The sequence below is a fragment of the Musca domestica genome, unplaced genomic scaffold, assembly GCF_030504385.1.
Source record: "Musca domestica strain aabys unplaced genomic scaffold, Musca_domestica.polishedcontigs.V.1.1 146, whole genome shotgun sequence".
Taxonomy (NCBI): domain Eukaryota; kingdom Metazoa; phylum Arthropoda; class Insecta; order Diptera; family Muscidae; genus Musca; species Musca domestica.
Genome location: NW_026712202.1, coordinates 66193 through 91827, shown reverse-complemented (window position 1 = coordinate 91827; position 25635 = coordinate 66193). Strand labels below are relative to the sequence as shown.

Genomic DNA, 25635 nt, shown 5'->3' with positions numbered 1-25635 from the left:
AGACTTCGAGGATCTTGTTTCAACTTTGACGTAAGGGATTTGAATTTTCTCCAGTCTGTCCTTCTTGGGTTCTTATTTTTGTTGGTTAAACCCCACCCTGGTACCACATTTAGCCATCCACTGAAAAGTCAGAGTTTCACCCTTATTAAATATTCTAAGATTATTGTTGAGAATAACAATGATATGCATTCAGACCTACCAGAATACCACCCTGAGAACAACAACAGAGTGACACCAGTGGACAATCTACATGAGTACCTTCTTGGGTGTTATTGTGCGAATCATCTAAGCCATCATATGATGGATAAAACTACCTTATCCAGGCGTAGCAGCAAGGACCCACACGATCTAGAGAGTAGGTCCTATGCATGAAGAGGTAAGAGGTAGGTAAGACTGGCATTCATGCTGATGGAGTCACTACTGCCACTCCTACTGATACCTCCCCCTCAACAGGTAAAAACTAGAAATTAACATCCGATTTCTTTCAAACTCGACACATCTTAATATTTCCATCAATACAAGATCTGATGTTAAGATGGGATATATTGATCCACTCCTTCCGGTACCCATCTCCCCAAACGGGTCAACATTTTGAATAATTATTTCTCTCATAAAATGAGAAATAAGCTCCAGATTCTCTTCAAATTTTACTTGTCCCAATAGTTTAATTAACACGAGATCTGAAAATGGGATATATAGGGCAAGTCCTTCTGCCACCTCCCCCACAAAAGGGTAAAATGTTGATTTAGAAAACACTGTTAAAATGCGAAGACCCCGATTCTCTTCAAATTTTACACATCCCAATATTTTTATTCAGCACAAGATCTTGTCTGCAGATGGTAGATATCGATCCATCCCTTCTGGTATCTCCCTAACAAAGGGTCAAAATTCTTAACACATATATCTCTCATAATTTGCGAAAAAAAAACTTTTTTTCAAACTTGGTCTCTTTTAACCAGAAATCGGATATGAGCATAAAAATTATTGACACTCTCCTGCTGGTACCTCCATCACAAACAATTTTTCTCATAAAATTTGAAATAAATGTGAGATTTTCTTTAAAGTTTGGATATCTCAATCATGAAGAGGAATACATTTGTTCACTGTATCTGAAACCTCAACCACATTTTAACATTTTCCAAAAATTATAACATATCCCCAAAGAATGAGACGACGCACAATACTCCCGTCGAATAGAAAATAACAGAAGGCAAACAAGTTTTCAACTTCAAAGAGTGATGTTGATTTCAGACACCATACTGTGAGGGTACCCAGGTATCCTCGGTAAAGCATCTTTATAGTGGGATCCTAATCATTACAAGGACTTCTGAAACAGAATCTAATACTCAATATAATCCTCCAGAGTTGCCAACATCATCGAACGTCTGGAATGGATTTTTATACCCTCCACCATAGTATAGAGGGTATATTAAGTTTGTCATTCCGTTTGTAACACCTCGAAATATACATTTTAGACCCACAAAGTATATATATTCTTGATCAGCATAAAAATCTATGTCGATTTAACAATGTCCTTCCGTTTGTCCCCCTGTCCGTCTGTGGAAATCACTCTAGCTTCCGAACGAAATGAAGTAAGTTGATAAAAATTTAAGCAAATGTGTATTATGTCTGCAGGACTTTTGGTATTGAAAATGGGCCATGTAGATCCACGTCTTCGTATAGCGCCCATATAACAGTACCTCCCGATATTCGGTATTTTGATGATTTTAGCGACATTGTTTACCGAAATTGTTTTAAATTTGGTATTCGAAGTTTGTAATGGATACTACAGCCTAAGACAGAAAATATATCCCCCATATAACGGTTCGGCATTTTAATGATTTTGACGACATTATTTACCGGAACTATTTCAAATTTAGTATTTGAAGTTCGTAATGGATACTACAGCCTACTACAACCATACTACAGATACTACAGCCTATGCAGGTCCACGTCTTCGTATAGCCCCCTTATAACGGTTCGGCATTTTGATGATTTTAGCGACATTATTTACCGGAACTATTTCAAATTAGGTATTTGAAGTTCGTAATAAATGCTACAGCCTATGACAGAAAATTGGCCATGTAGGTCCACGTCTTCGTATAGCCCTATATAACGGTACCCCCTGATATTCTGTATTTTGATGATTTTAGCGACATTATTTACCGGAACTATTTCAAATTTAGTATTTGAAGTTCGTAATGAATACTACAGCCTATGACAGAAAATTATCTGTGCAGGTCCACGTCTTCGTATAGCCCCCATATAACGGTCCCTCCGATATTCGATATTTTGATGATTTTAGCGACATTATTTACCGGAATTTTTTCAAATTTCCCATTTAAAGTTCGAAATAGAATTACAGCCTATGCCAGAAAATTGTCTGTGCAGGCTTACGACAAAAGTTGCGTATGCAGGTCCACCTCGCCGCATAGACCCTAATATATGGTTACATTCGGTATTTTTAATATTTTAAGAGAATTTTTTTGAAAATTGCCCAATTTGTACCAAATGGTGAAGGTGATTTCAGAGTTCGGCCCGGCCGAACTTACAGCTTTTTTACTTGTGTTATCGTAATTTTTATGTTTTTTTTTACATTTGAGTAAAGCTAACTAATGCTCTAGCCTTTCATTTATGTGTGCGAACCAAAAAATAACTTGAAAATCGGAAAACAAAGAATATTTCTTTCTCAAAATAAAACCAGACCACATAAATTATTTATAGGTCTCGCTTTCATTCGGTTTAGCAATGAAACCATAACACGGCGTTGAGCATTTTTCAACTGTCCCTAAAAAATTTTCATTTTCTGTGGCGTTTTATTTTATTCCGTCATTTGTGTGTCTGTTTCTCCCCCCATTTTGTAATTCATTCAACAATATGTACTTAATTACATATCATTTGCATGTGTTCGTCTTCTAAATAACAAAAAAAAATCGAAACGAAACCCTCGACCTCCTGCAAGAGAAACTTGAATTTACATAAGGGATGGATTGTTGGCTGGATAACTGGTTGGATGGATGGATGGTTGACCTTTATATCACTCACTTCCATTTGATTGGCATATTCATTCACCACTATGCCCGAAATACCTTTCATGACAAATGATACGAGACCTGCCTTCGTTGAGCAGGATCAATGAAATGAGCAAAGGCAACCGTAAGGCACAAAAAAAGAACGACGGCAACGAAGGGATATGAAATGGTAACAATGCTCAAACAAAACGAAAATAAAAAACGGATATGAATAATTGAATTTGTAAATTATGTGGAACTGTGAAGATGTGTGTGAATATTTGTTATTGTGTTGCTTTTATTATTCCAGCGTATAATATTTCAAGTAAATTTTTATAACTTCCAGCGAAAGTAGCATTTTTGGGAATTTGTAAATTTAGAGGAATCCTGGAATGCAAATTTACTGTAAAACAGTTCTCAAAAATTCCACTCATAATTTTTCCAAATAAAACATTTCCCAATTAAAAGCGCATTATTTCCCACATAATAACGTTTTGCTGCAATCACAAAATATTTGGAAATTTTGTTCACTCACTTCTGGGATTTTCATAAAATTTACCAGATTTCCTAAAATCTCTAACGAATCTACATCTCTTTCACGATTACATCAGAGACATTTATGTTTAAAAATTATGGTTTGAATTGTTTTTTTTTTCTTTAATGCCCCATAATTTTTGCTTAGCATATGCGGCAATCAAATTCACAAACTGCATGACACAGTCAGCAGTTCACGTCCATAAAATACGCTCCGTTAACAACATTATGTCAACGTTGGCTCTTTATACGTCATTATGGCTCATAAATTGCATATTTACGCACTTAATGTCATTTGTAATTGTTAGCCGGTTAGTAGTTGAACAAAAGAAAACAAACCCGTTTGCGAAAGCTAAAAAGAGAAACATAATCCCTATTCCCGGTGTCCTTTTGTTTAATCTTTCTTTCTTCCGCTAGAGAAAAAAAACATAATTTCCCTGCATAACGGAGAAGGAGTGTAAAACGGGTGGTAAGGCGCTTGGGAATAAAGCAGCTGAGGTGCAGGATGAAGCGAGGGCAAAAAAAAAACAAAATATTACCTACAGATGTGAAGACCTATTGGTCCTCTATAAGAAGATCTACTGGCCTTTAATAGTTTCTAAAGGTTTCATATTGCCCTCCTAGAAGACTTCTACAAGAAGTCCAATTGAATTTGCATTAGAAGACATAAGAAAAAGCTCTTATAGAAGAGCTCGTGCTCTTCTATAAAACAGAGGGCTCGTGCTCTTCAATGAAGCAGTGAGCTCGTGCCCTTGTATAAAACAGAGAGCTCGTGCTCTTCTATAAAGCAGAGAGCCGATGATTTTCTATAAAGCAGAGATCTGGTGCTCTTCTATGAAGAGGAGATTTGGTGCTCTTCTATGAAGAGGATATTTGGTGCTCTTCTATGAAGAGGAGATTTGGTCCTCTTCTATGAAGAGGAGATTTGGTGCTCTTCTATGAAGAAGAGAGGTGGTGCTCTTCTATGAAGAAGAGAGGTGGTGCTCTTATATGAAGAAGAGAGGTGGTGCTCTTCTATGAAGAAGAGAGGTGGTGCTCTTCTATGAAGAAGAAAGGTGGTGCTCTTCTATGAAGAAGAAAGGTGGTGCTCTTTTATGAAGAAGAGAGGTGGTGCTCTTCTATGAAGAAGAAAGGTGGTGCTCTTCTATGAAGAAGAGAGGTGGTGCACTTCTGTAAAGAGAGATGGTACTTTTCTATGAAGAAGAGAGCTAGAGTTCTTCTATGGAGAAGAGAGCTGATGCCCTTCTATGAATAAGACAGGACGTGATCTTCTATGAAAAAGAGAGGTGGTGCCCTTCTCTGAAGAAGAGAGCCGGTGCTTTTCTATGAAGAAAAGAGCCGGTGCTTTTCTATGAAGCAAAGAGCTCGTGCTCTTCTATGAAGCAGAAAGCTCGTGCTCGAGAGGAAGACCTCATGGTCCTCTATGAGCAAAAATATCTCGTGGTCTTTTCTGAGGAGAAGACTCATTGGTCTGCTCTGTGTATAAGACCTACTGGTCTTCTCCGAGAAGAAGACCCATTGGTCTTCTCTGAGAAGAAGACCCATTGGTCTTCTCTGAAAAGAAGACCTATTGGTCTTCTCTGAGAAGAAGGCCTATTGGTCTTCTCTGAGAAGAAGACCCATTGGTATTATCTGACAAGAAAACTCATTGGTCTTCTCTAAAAAGAAGAAGACCTATTGGTCTTCTCAGAGCAGAAGACCTATTGGTCTTCTCCAAACAGAAGACCTATTGGTCTTCTCTGAGAAGCAGACCCATTGGTCTTCTCTGAGAAGAAGACACATTGGTCTTCTCTGAGAAGAAGACCTATTGGTCTTCTCTGAGAAGAAGACCTATTGGTCTTCTCTGAGAAGAAGACCTGTTGGTCTTCTCTGAGAAGAAGGTCTATTGGTCTTCTCTGAGAAGAAGGCCTATTGGTCTTCTCTGAGAAGAAGACCTATTGGTCTTCTCTGAGAAGAAGACCCATTGGTCTTCTCTGACAAGAAGACTCATTGGTCTTCTCTAAAAAGAAGAAGACCCATTGGTCTTCTCTGAGAAAAAGACCCATTGGTCTTCTCTGAGAAGAAGACACATTGGTCTTCTCTGAGAAGAAGGCCTATTGGTCTTCTCTGAAAAGAAGAAATGTTGCTCTTTTCGTTTTCTTCTATAAGATGACATATATCAATAATGGGATATATATTCCTCTCTCTTATTTTCGCTCTCCAACCCGCTGGCATCTTAGAAAGAACATTTTTAAAACAATTTTCATTAGAGATACCAACGAAATGTGATATCGCACGGCTTCGCTGTCTCTACTACTGCCATAAGAGAAAATAGTAAAATTTGCAACAACAACCATCTCTAATGCACAATCCATTGAAAGTTACGAGAAGCGCAAAAATGTCGCTGATGTTTTCTATGGCCACCAAAGGCGGCGGCATCGTTGGATATCCAAAGTCAGTTGTTTCCACTTTCTGGCTTTGCTTTCTTTCTTCGCTCTGTTGCAAATGGTGACAATGTCATAGCGCTAGTGTTTCTGACATTCGCTTTTGTCTAATGTTACTGTAGTGGGTTATGGTGGGATGGCGGGGGTGTTAGTGGTGATGGTGTTGAGAATGTTGGTTGTGATATCTTTGTTGGTTGTTTGGTGATGATGATATTGTCGCCCTGGTTTACAAGTGTTGCTTACAGAGAATCATTTGTTCGCCAGGGAATTTCAGCTTTATTGCGCGCTAAATCTATTATTTGTGCTCAAGCATTAATGAAGACTGGGGAGAGCGAACGAGAAGTGAAGAGAACGAGAGATTGCCAAGAATATAATCTTCTCGTGGGAGAGAGATTATTTTCTTGTCGATTTAATGGACCATGACACAATAGACGTGAAATTAGTTCACATTTGTTGAGGAATATCTATGGAGGGGATGGGGAAATTGCATTGAAAAGTCAAAATCGGCCAAATCACCCAAATCCATACCGAAGCCAAGAATCCATGAAGACATGAAATTTTTTGACAATATATGATGGACTCAGAAGGATGCTAAGTTTGAAGGGCTGTTTAAATCGGATGAGAAAATCCCGGGGGTCTGAATAGAACACAATGAGAAGAACTTGTCAAAAACCTCGTTGTCTCTATCGAAGGACCATCTGCTCTCTTATAAAATATAGTATTCTCATACTCAATATAATTATCCCTTCACAGTTTGTATATGAGAAGACCTTTCCATCTTTTATGCCAGAGTAAGTCTCCAACTCGATATCGCACCTCATCTCGTTCCACATAAATATAATTAACAACCCGAGATCCAAAAACAAAAAAACACAAAACTTATGCCACTACAATGTCAATGAAATTGAAGCTGGCCTGAGTGTGTGTGCCGCCGCACCGCTGCAATCTGATGCGACATGGTGCGGTTACTTTGTCACAGTTGTGACACTACAATAAAAATGCCGCTTCGAAACAAATAACGCCTACAACATTTTCAAAATCATCAGCACCACCGTCGTCGTTGTCGTCCTAGTCGTCATCATCATCATCTTCTTCTTCATTATAATCGGCATTTATAAATTGGGCGTTGTTACCAATTTGAGCGGCAGCAGCATCATCAGCACAGTTTCAATTCGTTTAACTTTACGACTTTGGTTTCGCCTTCTCCCCTAGTTCAAATTAAACGTACGTTAGAGCACAGAAATGATGGCTGGATGGAGGGCAAGGGCGGGCACCCACTGCAAAAAGGGGGTTAAGTGTATAATTTAAAGTGGTGCATAATTTGCAAAGCGATTATTTGTGAATACGACTTGGAATTATGTAAATTATACGATTGAGTAGTATGGGGTGGGGGAAAGCCAAGTGGGGGAGTGAAGAAGTGATGGATGGAGGGTGGTGAGGTGGCTAGGTTGAGGGGAATTTGCATTTTGTGCGGCTCATTGAAACTATGCTTTCTTATTAGTCTTCATCTGCTTCGTGCTGGCTGGGTGGGGTATATATGTGCTTGGAAGCTGTGTGGTCCGCCGTATTGTAGGAAATGTTCATCATGTATTCCCCCCCATCCCTCTCCTCACCCAAACACACATCCTAGAAACTGGAATAATTTATGTTAGCCAACGTTTCGAAGCTGCCGTCGTTGCTGCTGTTATCTTTGTGTGTGGCATTGCAAAAAAATAAAAGAAAGAAAATCGCAGAGAAGAACTAAAATGAAGTTAATTTTAGTTGAATGCATTCGAAGGTCATATCAAAATGTGTCATCTCCATGTAGTTTTTGTGCCACTCTGCCACTCTATGTTTGTGTGCGAATGTGTGTGTCCTCTGTAGATGGATGAATGCAGCAAAATGTGTAATGAACTATGGGTGGATTAAGCGAAGTAAAGATAAAAATATAGCGGGATTTAGAAATGATTTAGTTGGATAAATTTCAATGGGTTGTCACTACATAGAGAGAGATTAGAACTTACGAATGACTAAATTTTGTTGGCCGGAAGGGAAACAGTAAGATATGTTCTAGCTGAACTGCATTGCGACATAATTAGAAGCCCCACAGAGCTTATAAAAAGAGGCCAATATGGCCAATAAGAGCAGGAGGTCTTCGCATAGAAGAGCTTGAGGTCTACGCATAGAAGAGCTGGAGGTCTTCTCATAGAAGAGCTACGGGTCTTCTAATAGAAGACCTAGAGGTCTGTTCATAGCTGAGCCAAGGGTCTTCTCATAGAAGAGGTTAATTTCTTTCCATAGAAGAGATTTTATGGTCTTCTCATAGAAGAGCTTAAGGTCTTCTCATAAAAGGGCGTAAGGCCTTTTAACAGAAGAGCCGAAGGTCTTCCCATAGAAGAGCCGAAGGTCTTCTCATAGAAGAGCCGTAGGTCTTCTTATAGAAGGTCCGAATGTCTACCCTTAGAAGGGCCGAAGGTTTTTTCACAGAAGAGCTGAAGGTCTTCTCTTAGAAGAGCCGAAGAAGATCATAGAAGAATTCTTTGTAGAAGACCAAAGATGTCTTCTAATAAAAGTCCAGAGAGGTCTTCTAATAAAAATCCAAAGTATTTTTCTTATAACCAACAGGTCTTCTTGTAGAAGACCAAGATATCTTTCTATAGAATACCAAGAGGTATTCGTATATAAGACAAGACCCAGACCCAGAGGTCTTTAAAGAGAAGGACAAGAGTTCTTCGCATAGAAGACAAAGAGGTTCTCGTATAGAAGACCAAGATATCTTTCTATAGAATACCAAGAGGTCTTCGTATAGAAGGCCAAGCGGTCTTAGTATACAAGACCAAGAGGTCTTTATAGAGAAGGATAAGAGGTCTTCGTATAGAAGACCAAGAAGTCTTCGCATAGAAGACCAAGAGGTGTTTATAGAGAACGACAAGAGGCCTTCGCATAGAAGACCAAGAGTTTCTGGTATAGAAGACCAAGAGGTCTTCGTACAGACGACGAAGAGGTCTTCGCATAGAAGACCAAGAGGTCTTCGCATAGGAGACCCAAGAGGTCTTGGTATAGAAGACCAAGAAGTCTTCGTATAGAAGACCATCAGGTCTTCGTACAGAAAATGAAGAGGTCTTCGTATAGAAGACCCGAAGGTCTTCTCATAGTAGACCCGAAGGTGTTCACATAGAAGACCAAGAGGACTTTGTTTAGAAGACCAAGAGGTCTTCGTTTAGAAGACCAAGAGGTCTTCCTTTAGAAGACCAAGAGGTCTTCCTTTAGAAGACCGTGAGGTCTTCCTTTAGTAGACCGTGAGGTCTTGCTTTAGAAGACCGTGAGGTCTTCCTTTAGAAGACCAAGAGGTCTTCGTATAGAAGACCCAGAGGTCTTCGTATAGAAGACCCAGAGGTCTTCGTATAGAAGACCCAGAGGACTTCGTATAGAAGATCCAGAGGACTTCGTATAGAAGATCCAGAGGACTTCGTATAGAAGACCCAGAGGTCTTCGTATAGAAGACCAAGAGGTCTTCTCATTGAAGACCTAGAGGTCTTCTCATTCTCTCTTCTAGAGAAGACCTAAATAGAAGGTCTTCTCATAGAAGAACTAGATAAAAGGACTTCTCATAGAAGCCCTAGATAGAAAGTCTTCTCATAGAAGACCTAGATAGTAGGTCTTCTCATAGAAGACCTAGGTAGAAGGTCTTCTCATAGAAGACCTAGATAGAAGGTCTTCTCATAAAAGACCCAAAGGTCTTCTTGTAGAAGACGCACTCGTTCTGATTCGTGAGTGAGTTTCACCCATTGAACAAATTCGATCGAGTTTTTTCGGAACATCTTCTTCTTATAAAATGCCCTAGGACGACTCACAGAAGACCACTACGTTATCTCATAGACATCCGATTAGATTTGGTGATTGTTTCATGTGAATAATATTTTAATCCATGCTGACATTACTCTTTGCAGTTTTGAGGAAAGTCTTAATCCCATTGTCACACCCTCCTTTATCAACTTCATTGCGACCTACATAGAAGCCCCCAGTTGAGGGGCATTGTCAGAAAAATGACTGCCAACCAGTTGTTTTGTTTACATTCGCCACAACAACATTACGATAACCTAAAGCCCCAAAATATATTTATTTTCAAAACCTAAAAATAGCTTCAAAATATTTATTTTGGAACTTCCATCAATCATTAGATAGATGTACATTGAAAGGCTTTTGTTTGAGTATTTAATTTTGATAATCTCTCTAATCGTAACTACGTATTATTTATCAGCTGGAAATTTCTATAGATTATTAAAAATTACATATCAAAATTATTATTGTTGTTATTTTTTTAAATTTCTTATTGCCCCAACATTCTATTTGCCGAAGTGTTGAGTCAGAAAATAACCCAAGCAACAGCCACAACAAAATCAGGGTCAGATGTTGGCTTTTTTTTCGAAAAAATAAACAAGAAATTAACTTAGACATTTCGACGACAACAACGTCTAACAGCAATTAAGATCAAATGCCTTTCCTCTTCACTCCTCCTAACATTCACATGACCAAACGTACACATGGTCGGTCACACACAATCGTACAGACTCAAGTATTTCCCACAATACTTTTCGATATATGAACACATGAGTGTACCTACATACATACATATAAATATATGGAACCAATCATCGCCTGTCGAATTGCGAGAATTTCATTTAATTTAAAACAAAAACAAAAAAACCAAATAAATAAAAATTATTGCAAAAATAATATGACAGCCAGTAGACCGCACACTGAAATATCAGCCAGACCGAGCAACACACTACCCCATCAGCATCACCACAACAAACATTCGGTATTTCGCGCGCTTCTTCTGAAATACAACAAAACCGCCGAGCTTACATACATATATTGAATTTTTATTGATAGCACTGGCGATGCTGATAGTGATGATGAAAGACACATTTATTGGGTATCGATTTCTTGACTAGAAAAACTATAAAGCTTATCGCCGAACTTCATTTCTCTATTCGCAATCAAATCATTTACATATTTTATTTCAGCGCCAAGCAGATGTTCAAAATTATGTGTTGTTCTTGTTTTAAGAATTTCTTAGGAATTTCCTAGTTGTGATTCAGTTCATAATTGATAATTTTGAAGTGGTAGGAAAAAAATTTATTTTATGATAAACTCAACAATTAACGATGAGGGACACGGATCTTCGATGAGAAGAGTTTTGGCTCTCTGTTGAGAGAAAGTTCTGCTATTGGATAAAAGGAACTTAGGCTCTTTGATGAGAAAATATTCTTATCTTCGATGGAAAGACTTGATCATCGTCTTCTAACAGAGGACCTTCTGGTATTTTATGAGAAGGATTTAGCGTCTTCTAACAGAAGCGACTTCCGGAAATACGAAGAGAATAGAATCTAGGGCCGTGAGGTAGACACGGTATTTCCCTCCACACTCACATTCAAAACCAATAAAAAACCAGTAAGGAAAGACAAAAGTCGGGCGGTGCCGACACTACTTTTAATACTTAGTACATTTACCTGTAGCAAGTAAACGTGCGTATTTAGGCTAAACCGGTTTAAATTTTAAGTATGATAAAACCAACCTATAAAAGCTATATCTTAATCGATTTCCACTAAACTTGACTGTGTGTGAATTTATGTTGCATGTGACCAAAATTGTTGCTGTAGAGTGCATGTTATGACTTTTAACGACATATATAGCGTCCTTGATATAGTGTTTTCATCAAATTAAAGTAGCGCCCGCCAACATACTGCCCAAGGGAAATTCACCACACCTAGCACACAATCATAGTTTTGTGTATAAAACTCACCATCGATCGTTTAATTCAACACCACCAACAAAATTTGGCGTGCAGACAGACACTAGCTTTTCAGTTTCCAATGAAGTACGAGGTCGGGACGCTTGGTTTCATGATTTTCCATTTCGCCAAGAATTAACACACACGATGTTTACCGAGAGAGAAGATTTACTCTCTCGATTTCCCTGTGAAACATACACAATAAAAGCAAAAATTGGACAAGGTACTTTTGGGATGTACCCAATATATTGTACAGGAAATTCTTGTTATGAAGTATATAATACGGCCTTGAGTGACTTAGATATAAAGACGGATGAAACATATATATGGGAGCTATACCAGAGCCGAAATTTTGCATCCCATTTGGGCTAACATTACACATTTGGCGAACAATATACTTGAATTTGAACGAACATATATATGGGAGCTATATCCAAATCTGAACCGATCAGGCAGAGGTATTTCGGAGCTGTATCTGATATCTGGTACAAAATATCATTATTGTGGACTGCATATTACGAATATGCGGGACTTAAACTCCAAATTGCATGAAACTTATATATGGGAGCTATACAGGGTGAGAGGAAAAAACTGCAACCCAACTTCGGACTGCTGTCATTTCTAAGCCACTCGTCCGACAGCTGTTAAAATTATTCCAGTGACAGCTCATTATATTGTTTACAAGCGTACAAAAGCATTTTGGTGAGAATTTTCCAGAAAAAAAGTTATTCGCGATGGAATTCAAGCGTGATAGTGTGATTTCTTTATATTTGGCTGGAAAACCACAAGTGGCTATCCTTAGAGCACTTCAGCATTTAAATGTGAATAAATCTTTTGTGTCTTTACCATCGCTCATTACCGTGGTACTGGTAGCGTAGCCCGACGTCAGGAATTTGGGCAGAAGAAAACAGCAACATCAGCAGAAAAGTAAAGAAACGACTTCATCGAAACCCGCGTCGCAGTTGCCGAAAAATGGCTCGTGAGCTGCACATATCGCAATATTTCATTCGGCAAATATTGAAAAATAAGCTCGGGGTAAAGCCATTGAAATTCCAAAAAGTGCAAGAACCTACACCGAAACATAATAGACTCAAAAGAGCTAAAGAGTTTCTTCGCTTGGCCGAAAGTGGTGAACTGCCGAATTTGGTTTTCTACGATAAAAAAAAAACATTCGTTGTCCAGCAGTTTGTAAATAAACAAAATCATCGTGTTTACTTGATAAAGAGGTCAGCTGAAAATGTGCACCTTCGGTTGGCCACCAGAACTCAAGAGCCGGCCATAGTGATGGTGTAGGTCGCCATAACAGCCGATGGTCGCTTAATCGACCGTGGCATCAGAATAAATGCACCTTCATTTCCAGCGCACAATGGCCACCAAAATCTACGGATACCAATCCGTTGGACTATTGTGTCTGGAGTATTTTGGAAAGCAAGGTTGGCACTAAAAAATACCAAAGTATCGATCACCTCAAGCAAGCGCTTCGCCGGGAATGGGCCAAAACACCGCAGAGCAACATTGGGACAGCGTGTGACGGTTATATTGGCCGTTTGAAGGCCATAATTCGTGCCAAAGGTGACCAATTCGGAAAAATCTAAACTTATTCTAAAATTTGATGCTATTTCCTAATTTTTTTGCTTCCATTCAACAAAATTAAAAAAAATGTAAAATATATGGCGTTTAATCTTGTTGCAGTTTTTTTATCTCACCCTGTCGCTAATTTCAACCCATTTCCAACACATTTTATCATGTGATTCTATGAAGATCATCAAAAGGAACTGTGGGTCTATTGCGTTTCTTTTTGTCTGTTACAAATAAATGCACAGTGTGGCGTCGGATATAACAATTTAATTAGAAGATATCTAAATTGGGGGATTCAAAAACTGCAACTCTCTTCGCTTGCCCCAATCTAGTCTTAAGTAAAAATATAATCTGATATATGAGCACATATATTATGAGGAAGGTACCTTTTTCAGAGAATAGCATATTGTCGTCAATAAGAAAAACTACTTGTCTTCTATAGAAAGGCCGTTATATGAGAAGGCATTCAGTTCTTGTATGAGTAGACTCCTGAATACTAAGGGAAACCCTACTACTCTTCTTTGGGAAGCCCTACTACTTTTCTATGAGGAAACCTACTACTACTACGTGTCTTCTACGAAAAAAACATCAAGTTCCAGTGGGAAATCCATAGATCTTCAACGTATTTGTTCTTGTTTCGTTTGTAGCTGTATGTTACGAATAAAACATCGAAATAACAAAAACTAAAAGAGTAAAGTAGTAAAAGGAGCAAACGTAAAATCTGCTAGATTTGAATCGAATTTTACTCCCACTCGAAAAGGAGCCAAAAAGAGTTGTTCGTTCTTAATCGAGTGGCATAATAAAATAGAGTATACTCGATTACTTTTCTCTCTGAGGAGTACTTCCGCTCTTACTCGAGTGAGTATTTCTGAGCTCTGGTTTTTAGTAATAAGACCCGGTTCTTCTTTCTCTAAAAAGTCCTACTGCTCTTCAAACACAAACAACCCTACTATTTCCATATATTTCCCTGAGAACGGGCATATAATATTTGTGACACTTGATATATCCAAACCCATAGAGTGAAATAGGGTGTTTCTCATGGAAGGGTTACATTTTTGATTTGTTTTACCACTATATATTTAGAGTTACCCAATCTTCAGACGTCAAAGAGATCGTCATGCATCAAATTGTTGAGGCCAAGTGTCTCAGTTGAAGCACCGTGATTGAAGAAATGTCTGTTGCAAAGCCTCTCGATTGGAAAAGCTTAAATCAATTTGAGTAATTTTTTCTACATGCCACCTAATATAGCTAGGAGTCGTCTAAAAAATGCAATCACAACAAATTGCGTCACTCGTTTTCCGATAAGATTAAAGCGCAATGACAAAGAATGTTTGCGAACTCCGGCAAAATACACACTTGAATACAAACAATCAGAAGTGCTATAGTACTAAAGCAGATATAAATTCGTCATACGAGACTGACATAATGAGCGGTTGACATCAAACTCCATTTGGGCAAATAATGGCTAATTTATTTGCACAATAAACCTAAAATCGGATTAAGAATATACAGGGTGAGATGAAAAAACTACAACCAACTTCAGACTGCTGTCATTTCTAAGCCACTCGTCCGACAGCTGTTAAAATTATTCCAGTGACAGCTCATTATATTATTTACAAGCGTACAAAAGCATTTTGGTGAGAGTTTTCCAGAAAAAAAGTTATTCGTGATGGAATTGAAGCGTGATAGTGTGATTTCTTTATATTTGGCTGGAAAACCACAGGTGGCTATCGTTATAGCACTCCAGCATTTAAATGTGAATAAATCTTTTGTGTCTCGTACCATCGCTCGTTACCGTGATACTAGTAACGTAGCCTGACGTCAAGGAAGTGGACGGAAGAAAACAGCAATATCAGCAGAAATGGTTCGAAAAGTAATGAAGCGACTTGATCGAAACCCCCCGCGTCGCAGTGGCCGAAAAATGGCTCATGAGCTGAACATAACGCAATATTCCATTCGGCAAATATTGAAAAATAAGCTGGGGTAAAGCCATTGAAATTCCTAAAAAGTGCAAGAACTTATACCGCAGTAGGAATAAAATAGACTCAAAAGAGCTGAAGAGTTGCTTCGCTTGGCCGAAAGTGGTGAACTGTCGAATTTGAGTTTCGCCAATGAGAAAACATTTGTTGTCCAGCAGTTTTTAAAGAAACAAAATGATCGTGTTTACTTGCCAAAAAGGTCAGTTGAAAATGTGCACCTTCGGTTGGCCACCAGAACTCAAGCGCCGGCCATGGTGATGGTGTGGGTCGCCATAACAGCCGATGATCGCTCTCCGCTCGTATTAATCGACCGTGGCATCAGAATAAATGTCGAATATTATCGCGAAAATATTCTGGAGGGTGTATTAAAGCCTTGGGCACGCAAACATTTTGGCCGCAGGCCTTAGACATGTCAACATTACTCAGCACCATCACACTCAGCACGCGTCACCCAAGAATGTTTACAAAATGAGGTTCCTCGTTTTTCCAGCACACAATGGCCACCAAAATCTCCGGATACCAATCCGTTGGACTATTTGTCTGGAGTATTTTGGAAAGCAAGGTTGGCACTAAAAAAATACCAAAGTGTCGATCACCTCAAGCAAGCGCTTCGCCGAAAATGGCCCAAAATACCGCAGAGCAACATTCGGGCAGCGTGCGACGGTTTCATTGGCCATTTGAATGCCATAATTCGTGCCAAAGGTGACCAATTCAAACAAATCTAAACTTATTCCAAAAGTTGATGCTATTTCCGACATTTGTTGCTTTCATTCAATAAAATTAAAAAATGTAAAAATTATGGCCTTGACTTTGTTGCAGTTTTTTATTATCTCACCCTGTATATGAAAGCTATATCCAAATCTTACCTAATCTCGATAAAATTTGTCAAAGGTATTTCCGAGCTCATTCAGGTCATTTAGTGCACAATTAACCCGATATCGGTTGAATATATGAAGATCCTCAATAGTAACTGTGGGTCTATTTCGCTTCCTTCTCCAAATGCACAAAGACATAATACCCTTACCACTATGTAGTGTAGGGTATAAAAACGTATACTAGGTGCAATCGCCTAAAAGAACTTTTAAGCGCTCCCAACAATTTTTCAACTAAAAGACTCTATACTTTACTACACAAACATATATATATATATATACCATAAACATATTTTTTTATAAAATACTCTAAAGCTTCTCAATTTGGTACAAAATAAATCAAAACACGTTTTACATATGACTCTAACATAATATGTCAACTAGGCTCTATAACCTGTTCGAATGACAGATTTTGTCACCGATATATTTTAATTGAAGAAAACTCAATGCAGACAGATTGTTCTCTCTTTCTCCTCGTAAATCATTCAATAAACTTCCAATAATAGCTGTAGGTTGTAGAGTAAATTTAATTTAGAACATTTGATTAATCATTACACACCTGCCTAATCCATTCTAACCATTTGCGCGCTCTATTGAATTTTTGATTTTTTTCCCCTCCTTACATGTCATTACCCTGAACGAATTCTAGCTTTACAAGTGAAGCAGCAGCACCACCACGCTCGTTCACTTACTACGTAAAGCACATGCTGCGATTTTTGTTGTTTGTTTGGGCGAATATAAAAAAAGAAAGAAAAAGAGTTATGCAAAAATCAAATACAAGCAGATAACACGCGTATGCTCTTATTATGCGTACTCACGAGAATAAGGTAAAGTGACCATAAAACCATACGACAACAACAACGATAAAACTAACAACAACAATTGTGTTACCACGCACATTTACTTAGCCATAAAAAAAGTAAACAAAATTTAGGTAAGTGCGGTAAGTGAATGTGTGGTTGTGTCATGTTTGTTTAGTTTTTTTTTTTTTTTTGTGTACCCTACACTTGTTTTTGCCAAACATTTGACTTCGGCATATATAAAATAGCCAGTATCTGGAGTTCCAAATATTTTGTGCAATATATAGGATAGTGTCGGAAAGGGTTTTCCGATGAATACGTAATCGAGAGTAAAAATGTTTTATTCTCTACAAAAATCTACTTTTGGACTATTAATTTATTGCAATCAAAAATAAGCAAGGAAAGGTCAAAAAGTCGGACAGGGGCAACAATATAATACCCTACACGACTATGCGTATTTAGCCGAGCTCCCGTAACAAAAAAAGTTTCTATTCGGAATTTATGTGAAGTAGATCATACCAACTATGAATCTTATTTGAATGCGTATCATGGCTTTAGAGTAGTCCCAATTTGCGAACTATATCCAACTCTAAATCGATTTTCAAGAAATTTAACTCGTACCAAAAAACATTGCTCTATAGTGCATGATATGACTTCGATAAGAATTTTATTAAAAAATATTTATTGGAGCAATAGATATACCGGACCGGGGTTCACCAAATAAAAACAATTCGAACGAATAATGAAAAATCTAACCAATTGGTCCTGATATGACATATATGGTGGACGACAAGAACCTAAAATCGGATGAATATGTATATCGAAACTATATAAAAATCTGAATCGATCTCGATAAAATTTCCAGACGTATTTTCAAGCTGTCCGGTGTCAAATATCCTTGTTGTGCATTGCATATAACACAAGTGACGGACTTAAACACAAAATAGGATTGAACATATATATGGGAGCTATAGCTACATCTGAACAGTTGTTCACCAATATTTGAAACTCTTGCTTTTAGGCTGAATTTCGTCGGAAGTGCCAAAATTCAGTCCATTTTGGTTGATATTAGCCATTTGGTGTAGAAAAAAAAATCAAATCGAATGAAAGTATATATGGAAGCTATATCCAAATCTGAAGCGAATTTGACAAATTATTTTGAGCTGTATCTGACATCTGGTACCAACGATCATTGTTGTGGAGTACATATTACGCATGTGAGGGACTAAAAACCCAAAATCGGATACAACATATATATGGGAGCTATAGCTATATCAGAGTCTATTTTCAACAAATTTTATGCAACTGCTTCTAGACTGCATTCAGTCAAAATGCAGCTCATTTGGGCTGATATTTGTCTCTTGATGCACAATTAACCCAAAATCGGTAGAAGATATATATGAGAGCTATATTTAAATTTGAACCGATTTCCACCAATTTCAATAGGGCACGTCCTTGGGCCACTTAAATATTGTAAAGTTGTCAGAATGAGGTTTGGTATGGATGCCGTGCAGATGGCCGCCGCGACTTTGCTAGTACACACACGATCTTTTAATACAACTTTGAATGCTTTCCTATTTTAAGGATTGATTCGTCGTCGGCTTACTCGCGTAACCCCAAAAAAATCTGAAGGTTTAAAATCGGACGATCCAGGCAACCAATTCTGTGCCTCAATTCTCGTTTTATGGAGATGTGAAATGAAAAATATTATAAAGAAAACAAATGTCATAAGGAATATTATATAAAAAGAAATGTTTTTCATTTCATATTTTCATAGAACAAGAATCCAGCCCCTGATCTCCAAAATGCGAAATAACACGGCCGGAAAATGATGCAGCAATTGAATTATTTATCTGGCTGTATGACATGTGCCCTCCATTCCGTATTCGCGATACCGAATACAATTGATTGTTTGTGCTTGACTTGCCTCACTTTCATAAGAAAAAGGTTCAATGATTGCTCCAGCTCAAAATCTACACCACACAGTTAGGATGCATTTGCTTCTCACCACTTGAGGATTTTCTCCAACCAAATGCGACAATTCTATCTATTGACGAGGCCATCAAGGTGGAAATGTACCTCGCCACAGAAAATGATTTTATCGGCAAAATCAGCATTTTCAGGTTATCTTTCCAACACCCAATTAACGAACTTCCTTCGGTATCCTTTGTATGGATAAAGATGCAAAACTTCCATCAAAAAAATCGCTGCTTAGTGGATTTAGAGACACCAATTGGCTGAACTCGGTGTCGAATTGAGGTGGAATGGACCAGAAGGAGTGGACCATCTTCACAGCGAATCTTGTGTTAGTAGAGATAATGGGATGTGAGTATGTATGTATGCTTAATTCGGATTTTACAATCGGTTTGGTTACTAAAAACGTTGATCCTTTGTGGGGATGTATCAGAAGGAATGGTCCGATCTCTACCATCTAATAACGGATCTTGTGTTGATGGAAGTACAGAGTGAGATGAAAAAACTGCAACCAACTTTAGACTGCTGTCATTTCTAAGCCACTCGTCCGACAGCTGTTAAAACTATTCCAGTGACAGCTCTTTATATTGTTTACAATCGTACAAAAGCATTTTGGTGAGAATTTTACAGAAAAAATTATTAATTAGTTATTCGTGATGGAATTCAGGCGTGATAGTGTGATTTCTTTATCTTTGACTGGAAAACCACAAGTGGCTGGTAGCGTAGCCCGACATCAAGGAAGTGGACGGAAGAAAACAGCAACATCAGCAGAAATGGTTCGAAAAGTAATGAAGCGGCTTGATCGAAACCGGCGTCGCAGAGGTCGAAAAATGGCTCGTGAGCTGAACATGTCGCAATTTTATATTCGGCAAAAATTGAAAAATGAGCTCGGGGTAAAGTCATTGAAATTCCAAAAAGTGCAAGATCTTACACCGCAACAGAAAGAAAATAGACTCAAAAGAGCTAAAGAGTTGCTTTGGTTTTCTCCGATGAGAAAACATTCGTTGTCCAGCAGTTTGTAAACAAACAAAATGATTATGTTTACTTGCCAAAGAGGTTAGCTGAAAATGTGAACCTTCGGTTGGCCACCAGAACTTAAGTGCCGGCCATGGTGATGGTGTGGGCCGCCATAACATCCGATGGTCGCTCTCCGCTCGTATTAATCGACCGTGACATGATAAAAAATGTCGAATATTATCGCGAAAATATTCTGGAGGGTGTATTAAAGCCTTGGGCATGCAAACATTTTGGCCGCAGGCCTTGGACATTCCGGCATGACTCAGCACGCGCCACCCAAGAATGGTTACTAAATGAAGTTCCTCGCTTCATTTCCAGCGCACTTCGCCACCAAAATCTCCGGATACCAATCCATTGGACTATTGTGTCTGGAGTATTTTAAAAAGCAAGGTTGGCACTAAAAAATATCAAAGTGTCGATCACCTCAAGCAAGTTTTTTTATCTCACCCTGTATACCCTTTTTAGCCATATGGCTGAGGGTATAATGACATTACGTAAATAATAGTAATAGCAACAACCAATTATTCATGGCAGCCCCACTATAATCCTGATATGGCGCCCAATCATTCACTGCAAATTATGGTTCCTTAAACATCTAAACAATAAGTTATAAACAATAATAAATTTAAACTTCTACATGCCCAACACTTGAATGAACCTGTCGAAAGTTTACTTAGCTCTCAAAACCCTTTCGACCACTCCTTGTTATAGGGAAGACGTTTTACGTAGGTCACTATACATTCGGTTTTGTTTTTTTTTTTTTTTTTCCACCTCAGTTTGGTTCAAATTTAACATCCTTTGATACCGGTTTTAGCGCTTATGTATGATTTCTTTGTTTTTCTTGTAGTTTAATTTGTTTGTTGTTTTCTACACTTATTCTGTTGTTGTTTGGCTTTTTTGTTTTTGTTTTGTACAAACAAATAAAGCCAACTTGGCCGGTCGGTCGTTCAGTCGTTCGTTCGATCATACAAACATTCATTGTTGAGGTTTGAGGAAGCGACAACAAGCAGGAAAGAAAAATAAGAATGGGAAAATAAAAACACACAAAAATAAAACAGCAAAAAAGGCAAAACCAAAACAAACAATGAAAAAAAGTAACAACAATAATAAAAACAACGTGATTCAAACTTAAGGTGGTCGTCGGTTTTGTTGTTGTTATTATTTGGTGTATAATGCAGATAAGTTTTTTTTGGAGTTTTTGTTGCTGTTTTTGCTTGCTTGAAAATCACAAAAACACACACACACACAAATTACCTCAAATTTCCAGCAATGCAACTTGTGATGCGTTGATGATAGACTTCTTTTTTTATCGAACGAGGTTTGCTTTATTTGTTTTAAATCACTTTTTTTTATTATTTTTATTTATTCTTTATTTTTTATTCGATGATATTTTTATTCTTTTTTTGTGATATTTTTTTCAATGCCACTGCCACAGACAATATTAAAATTATTGTTGTCGTCTTCCACTTTAAAAAATTGATGTATGATTGGTCGATTGCTTTTTTTTTTTTTTTTTGAGAGGGGGAGGAGAACCCGAAAATTTTACACTCACTCTTCAAACTCCCCTTTCTTTTATTTTTTGGCAAGCCACCATTCACATGTTATGTGAACGTTTAGATAACGCGGTATTTTTGTTGTTATTATTATTTTTCTTCTTTTTTTTATATCCGAAACGCAACGTATACACGCAGCAGCACCGATCCTGACCAAATCCCGCACTCCGCCGCACAATGCAAAATGACTTCTTCAGTAGGTTCTTTGCTGGTGAACCAATTAATGCAGCACAACAAAAAAATGCAACTCGAATGTCGTATTTCGTTATTAAACAATTTCAATGATAAACATTTAATAATAATTACTCCGATTTGCCGATACGATACGTCCGTTACTCGCAAGAAACCAAACACTATTGAAAGTGGAACACAAGTAAAGTAACAAACGGCAGCACATCGGCCAGTGGAAACTGAGAGATGTTTTTGCTGCTGCTGCGACTACGGCTGCCGCTGTTGTTTTTGTTTTCAAAAAAAACACTCGAAGATAGGTTAGTAAAGCGGTTTCGATTTACTAACAGGTATCGATGTTTTGTGGTTTTAACTGTGTTATCGATAAATTTGTTCAAATAGGAAAACAAAGTGGAGACAATAACACAAGAGTTGAGGTTTTTGGAGAGACGAAGTAATGGTGGAGAGTTTCCTTGTTTTACACAGCGTTGCCAACTATATGGTGGGATGTGTGTCTAAACTATAATTAGCCATGATATAAACCGTATTGCCTGGAAATTGTCGATGTTTTCAACTAGATGTTGCTGTTATAGAAAAATATTCATAGAGCAGTAAATTTATCAATTTTTAAAAATAAGAGAGGAGTTACATCCCTTCACAATAAAAAAGCTAACATTCTAGGCACCCCATCTGAATAAAAAGGGTATATTAATTTTTCCATTTCATTTGTAACCCATAAAAATATTCATTGGAAACCCAATAATGTGTAAACACACATGATCTGCATAAAATCACGAGATGGAGTGTACCCACATTTGCTTATCTCCAAAGTCGGTCTTGATCGAAATTGGTAAAAACAAGTAAAATAGTTATGATTATTCAAACTTTTGACCCTTTATGGGGGAGGTTCAATTTCCTCTGGAAATTGTGACCCTTTGTGGTTAAGGTACCCGAAGGGGTTGGAAGATTCAGGGTGAGATGAAAAAACTGCAACCAACTTCAGACTGCTGTCATTTCTAAGCCACTCGTCCGAAAGCTGTTAAAATTATTCCAGTGACAACTCATTATATTGTTTACAAGGGTGCAAAAGAATTTTTGTGAGAATTTTCCAGAAAAAATGTCATTTGTGATGGAATTTAAGCGTGATATTGTGATTACTTTATATTTGGCAGGAAACCCAAAAGTGGCTATCGTTAGAGCACTCCAGCATTTAAACGTGAATAAATCTTTTGTGTCTCGTACCATCGCTCATGACCGTGATACTGGTAGCGTAACACGACGTCAAGGAAGTGAAGTGAAGTGAATTTGCTTTTCTCCGATGGGAAAACATTCGTTGTCCAGCAGTTTGTAAACAAACAAAATTATCGTGTCTACTTGCCAAAGAGGTCAACTGAAAATATGCACCTTCGGTTGGCCACCAGAACTCAAGCGCCGGCCATCACCATGGTGTGGGCCGCCATAACAGCCAATGGTCGCCCTACGCTCGTATTAATCGACCGTGGCATCATGATGAATGCCGAATATTATCGCGAAAATATTCTGGAGGGTGGCCGCAGACCTTGGACATTCCAACAGGACTCAGCAGCATTGCACTCAGTACGCACCACCCAAGAATGGTTGCAAAACGAAGTTCCTCGCTTCATTTCCAGCCACAATGGCCACCAAAATCTCCGGAATGGACCAAAATACCGCAGAGCAACATTCGGGCAGCGGGTGACGGTTTCATTGGCCGTTTGTAGGCCATAATTCGTGCCAAATCTAATTCGAATAAATCTAAACTTATGCTAAAATTCGATGCTATTTCCGACATTTTTTACTTCATTCAATAAATTAAAAAAAATGTGAAAATTATGGCGTTTGACTTTGTTGCATTTTTTTATCTCACCCTGTATATACTATCTTCACTACAGATCTTGCGTTAGCAAAAATATTTAAATGGGTGAAATTTGAAGAGATTTCGATGCTTATCACGCTTTCTTTGAGCATTTTGTTTTTCAAAAATCGTGAACCCCATGTGCGGAGGTACCAGAAGAAATGGTGCGATTTCTACCGTCTTTATAACCGATATTGTGTTGATGGAAATATTGATATATACCAAGTCTGAATAGAATCGGATGTTAATTTCGAGTTTTATGACCCTCATAAATATTCAAAATTTTAACCCCTTGTGGAGGAGATACCATATTCTCACCAGACCTTGGGTTAATAAAAAAATGCTTCGTTCAAAAGTAGAGGTTTGAGTAAAAAGTATTGCGACTCATGAATTAAATACAATTGTTAATTCAGTATTTCTTTTATTAAAGCCTGTAGAATTCTCTATACTTGCAATCGCAAAATTCAATTTTTCTCGGTGGTACAAAATTTTCTCATAGAATGCAGAATATGTGAAGTTAAGGTGTTTTTTCCCAGCTATTTCCAGTGCATGAAAATCAAGAGTTTTTGTCAAACATTGGTGCGATCGGTGGAGAATATTACATACAGAAAGTGTGCAATTACAGCAAAGAAATCCGCCATCAAAAAAACTCTCAGAACATAAGTTGATATTTTTTACCATTATAACGCACCAGAGGATGGATGTTAGCTAAAACAAATTTAGTTTTTAGTCAAATTTAATCTTAGTTTAGCCATTGTATATTGAATAGCCTTTGAATTGCAAAAATTAAAACTTTAAATCGATATTATGAATTCTTATGTTTTTATCCAACTCGATGCATAGAGGTTGCTAAGCGATTGTTTTCCCTTGATATTGTAGAATATATTTTAAAGCCCAAGATTCTCTTTTTAGAAAAATAAGTCTTCACTGAGAAAAGTCCACATTAAACCAAACTGCAATATGTCTGATCATTACAGACAGATCAACCTCGCTGCCTTCCTCCCAAATTATTGTGTGATCCAACCACACAGAGTTTTTCCTCCTCCACATAGACTAACAGCTCTTAGAGACACATAGAGTATGAATTTTTGGACCTCTAATTAAATGTGGAATTTACGTTGTTTGTTTCATGGTTTTAATTCGGAAATACAATGCTCAACATTAAGAACAATTGTCCTAATTCACTTTCCATCTCTAAGTTGTTTTCGCCTTAACCTAATATGATAAGAGGATGCAATAAGCAGACAAAAAATGATTGTTTATAGATACTTACCAACACGTTGTAGCTCAATTTGCTACAAATTCCATATCTATACCAATATCAGCAATGTCAACATCAGCTCGTAATTGGATGATTCTGTTAATTCCTTGTCAACTGATAACCTTATGATTATTCGAAGGAGATATCCCATTCGAAACAATATAAACAGGCCACAATAACGCCGCTTGCTCCCGGAGAATTGAATTCTCTCGTTAGATCTTCTTAATGTTCACAAAAACTAATTGCACTGAATCGGTGAACTTAAAACTTGGGAGTGGATGAACAAAACAATTCTATAAAATTATTTCACAACAATAAACTAACCGGCATAGCCAGGTTTTATTCAATTAAATAATAATTGTTTTGGTTTCTTTTGTTGTCGCCTGCTTCACTTGATTTATGAACTAGTTCAATTGTTGTATTCACTTAATGAGGGTATGGGAACTAGTGTTAGATTTTTTGACGTTCATTGCTGCAATTTACTTTAAATTTTTATTAATCGATCTAGGTGTCCCCAATCATTTGTATGTATTCTGTTATCTAACGTTTACACAAGGTTATATTGATCAACACATATTGCGTAGATTCGTAATGTTTTGGTCAAGTATATAGTCAAGGCTATTTAAGAGACTCAAAATGGTGCGACCTAGGAACCCGTAACTCTTCGGTGAATAAAGCTGTAAAGAATCGCGGACTTGTTTCACAAGTTATGACAGATAAGAGTATTGAAAATTGTGACCCTTCGTGGTGAGATACCAGAAGGGGTTCGCAAATATATACCATCTTCAAAACAGATCTTGTGCTAGCAAAAATGTT

General features: G+C 37.7%; 1 protein-coding gene across 6 annotated transcripts in view; it reads right to left on the bottom strand.

Annotated features, from left to right (window-relative positions):
* LOC101891252 (extracellular sulfatase SULF-1 homolog) overlaps positions 1-25275 on the bottom strand; it is a 346652-nt gene extending 321377 nt beyond the window's left edge. For 3 of the 6 annotated variants that reach the window (XM_059119417.1, XM_059119416.1, XM_059119414.1), the window contains exon 1: positions 21219-21976. The gene's annotated coding sequence lies outside the window, so the exon portion shown is untranslated. Of the gene's footprint in view, positions 1-21218; positions 21977-24831 lie in introns of those variants that run through there. The other 3 variants (XM_059119415.1, XM_059119418.1, XM_059119420.1) reach the window with 2 other exon arrangements.
* Positions 25276-25635: the final 360 nt, after the last annotated feature.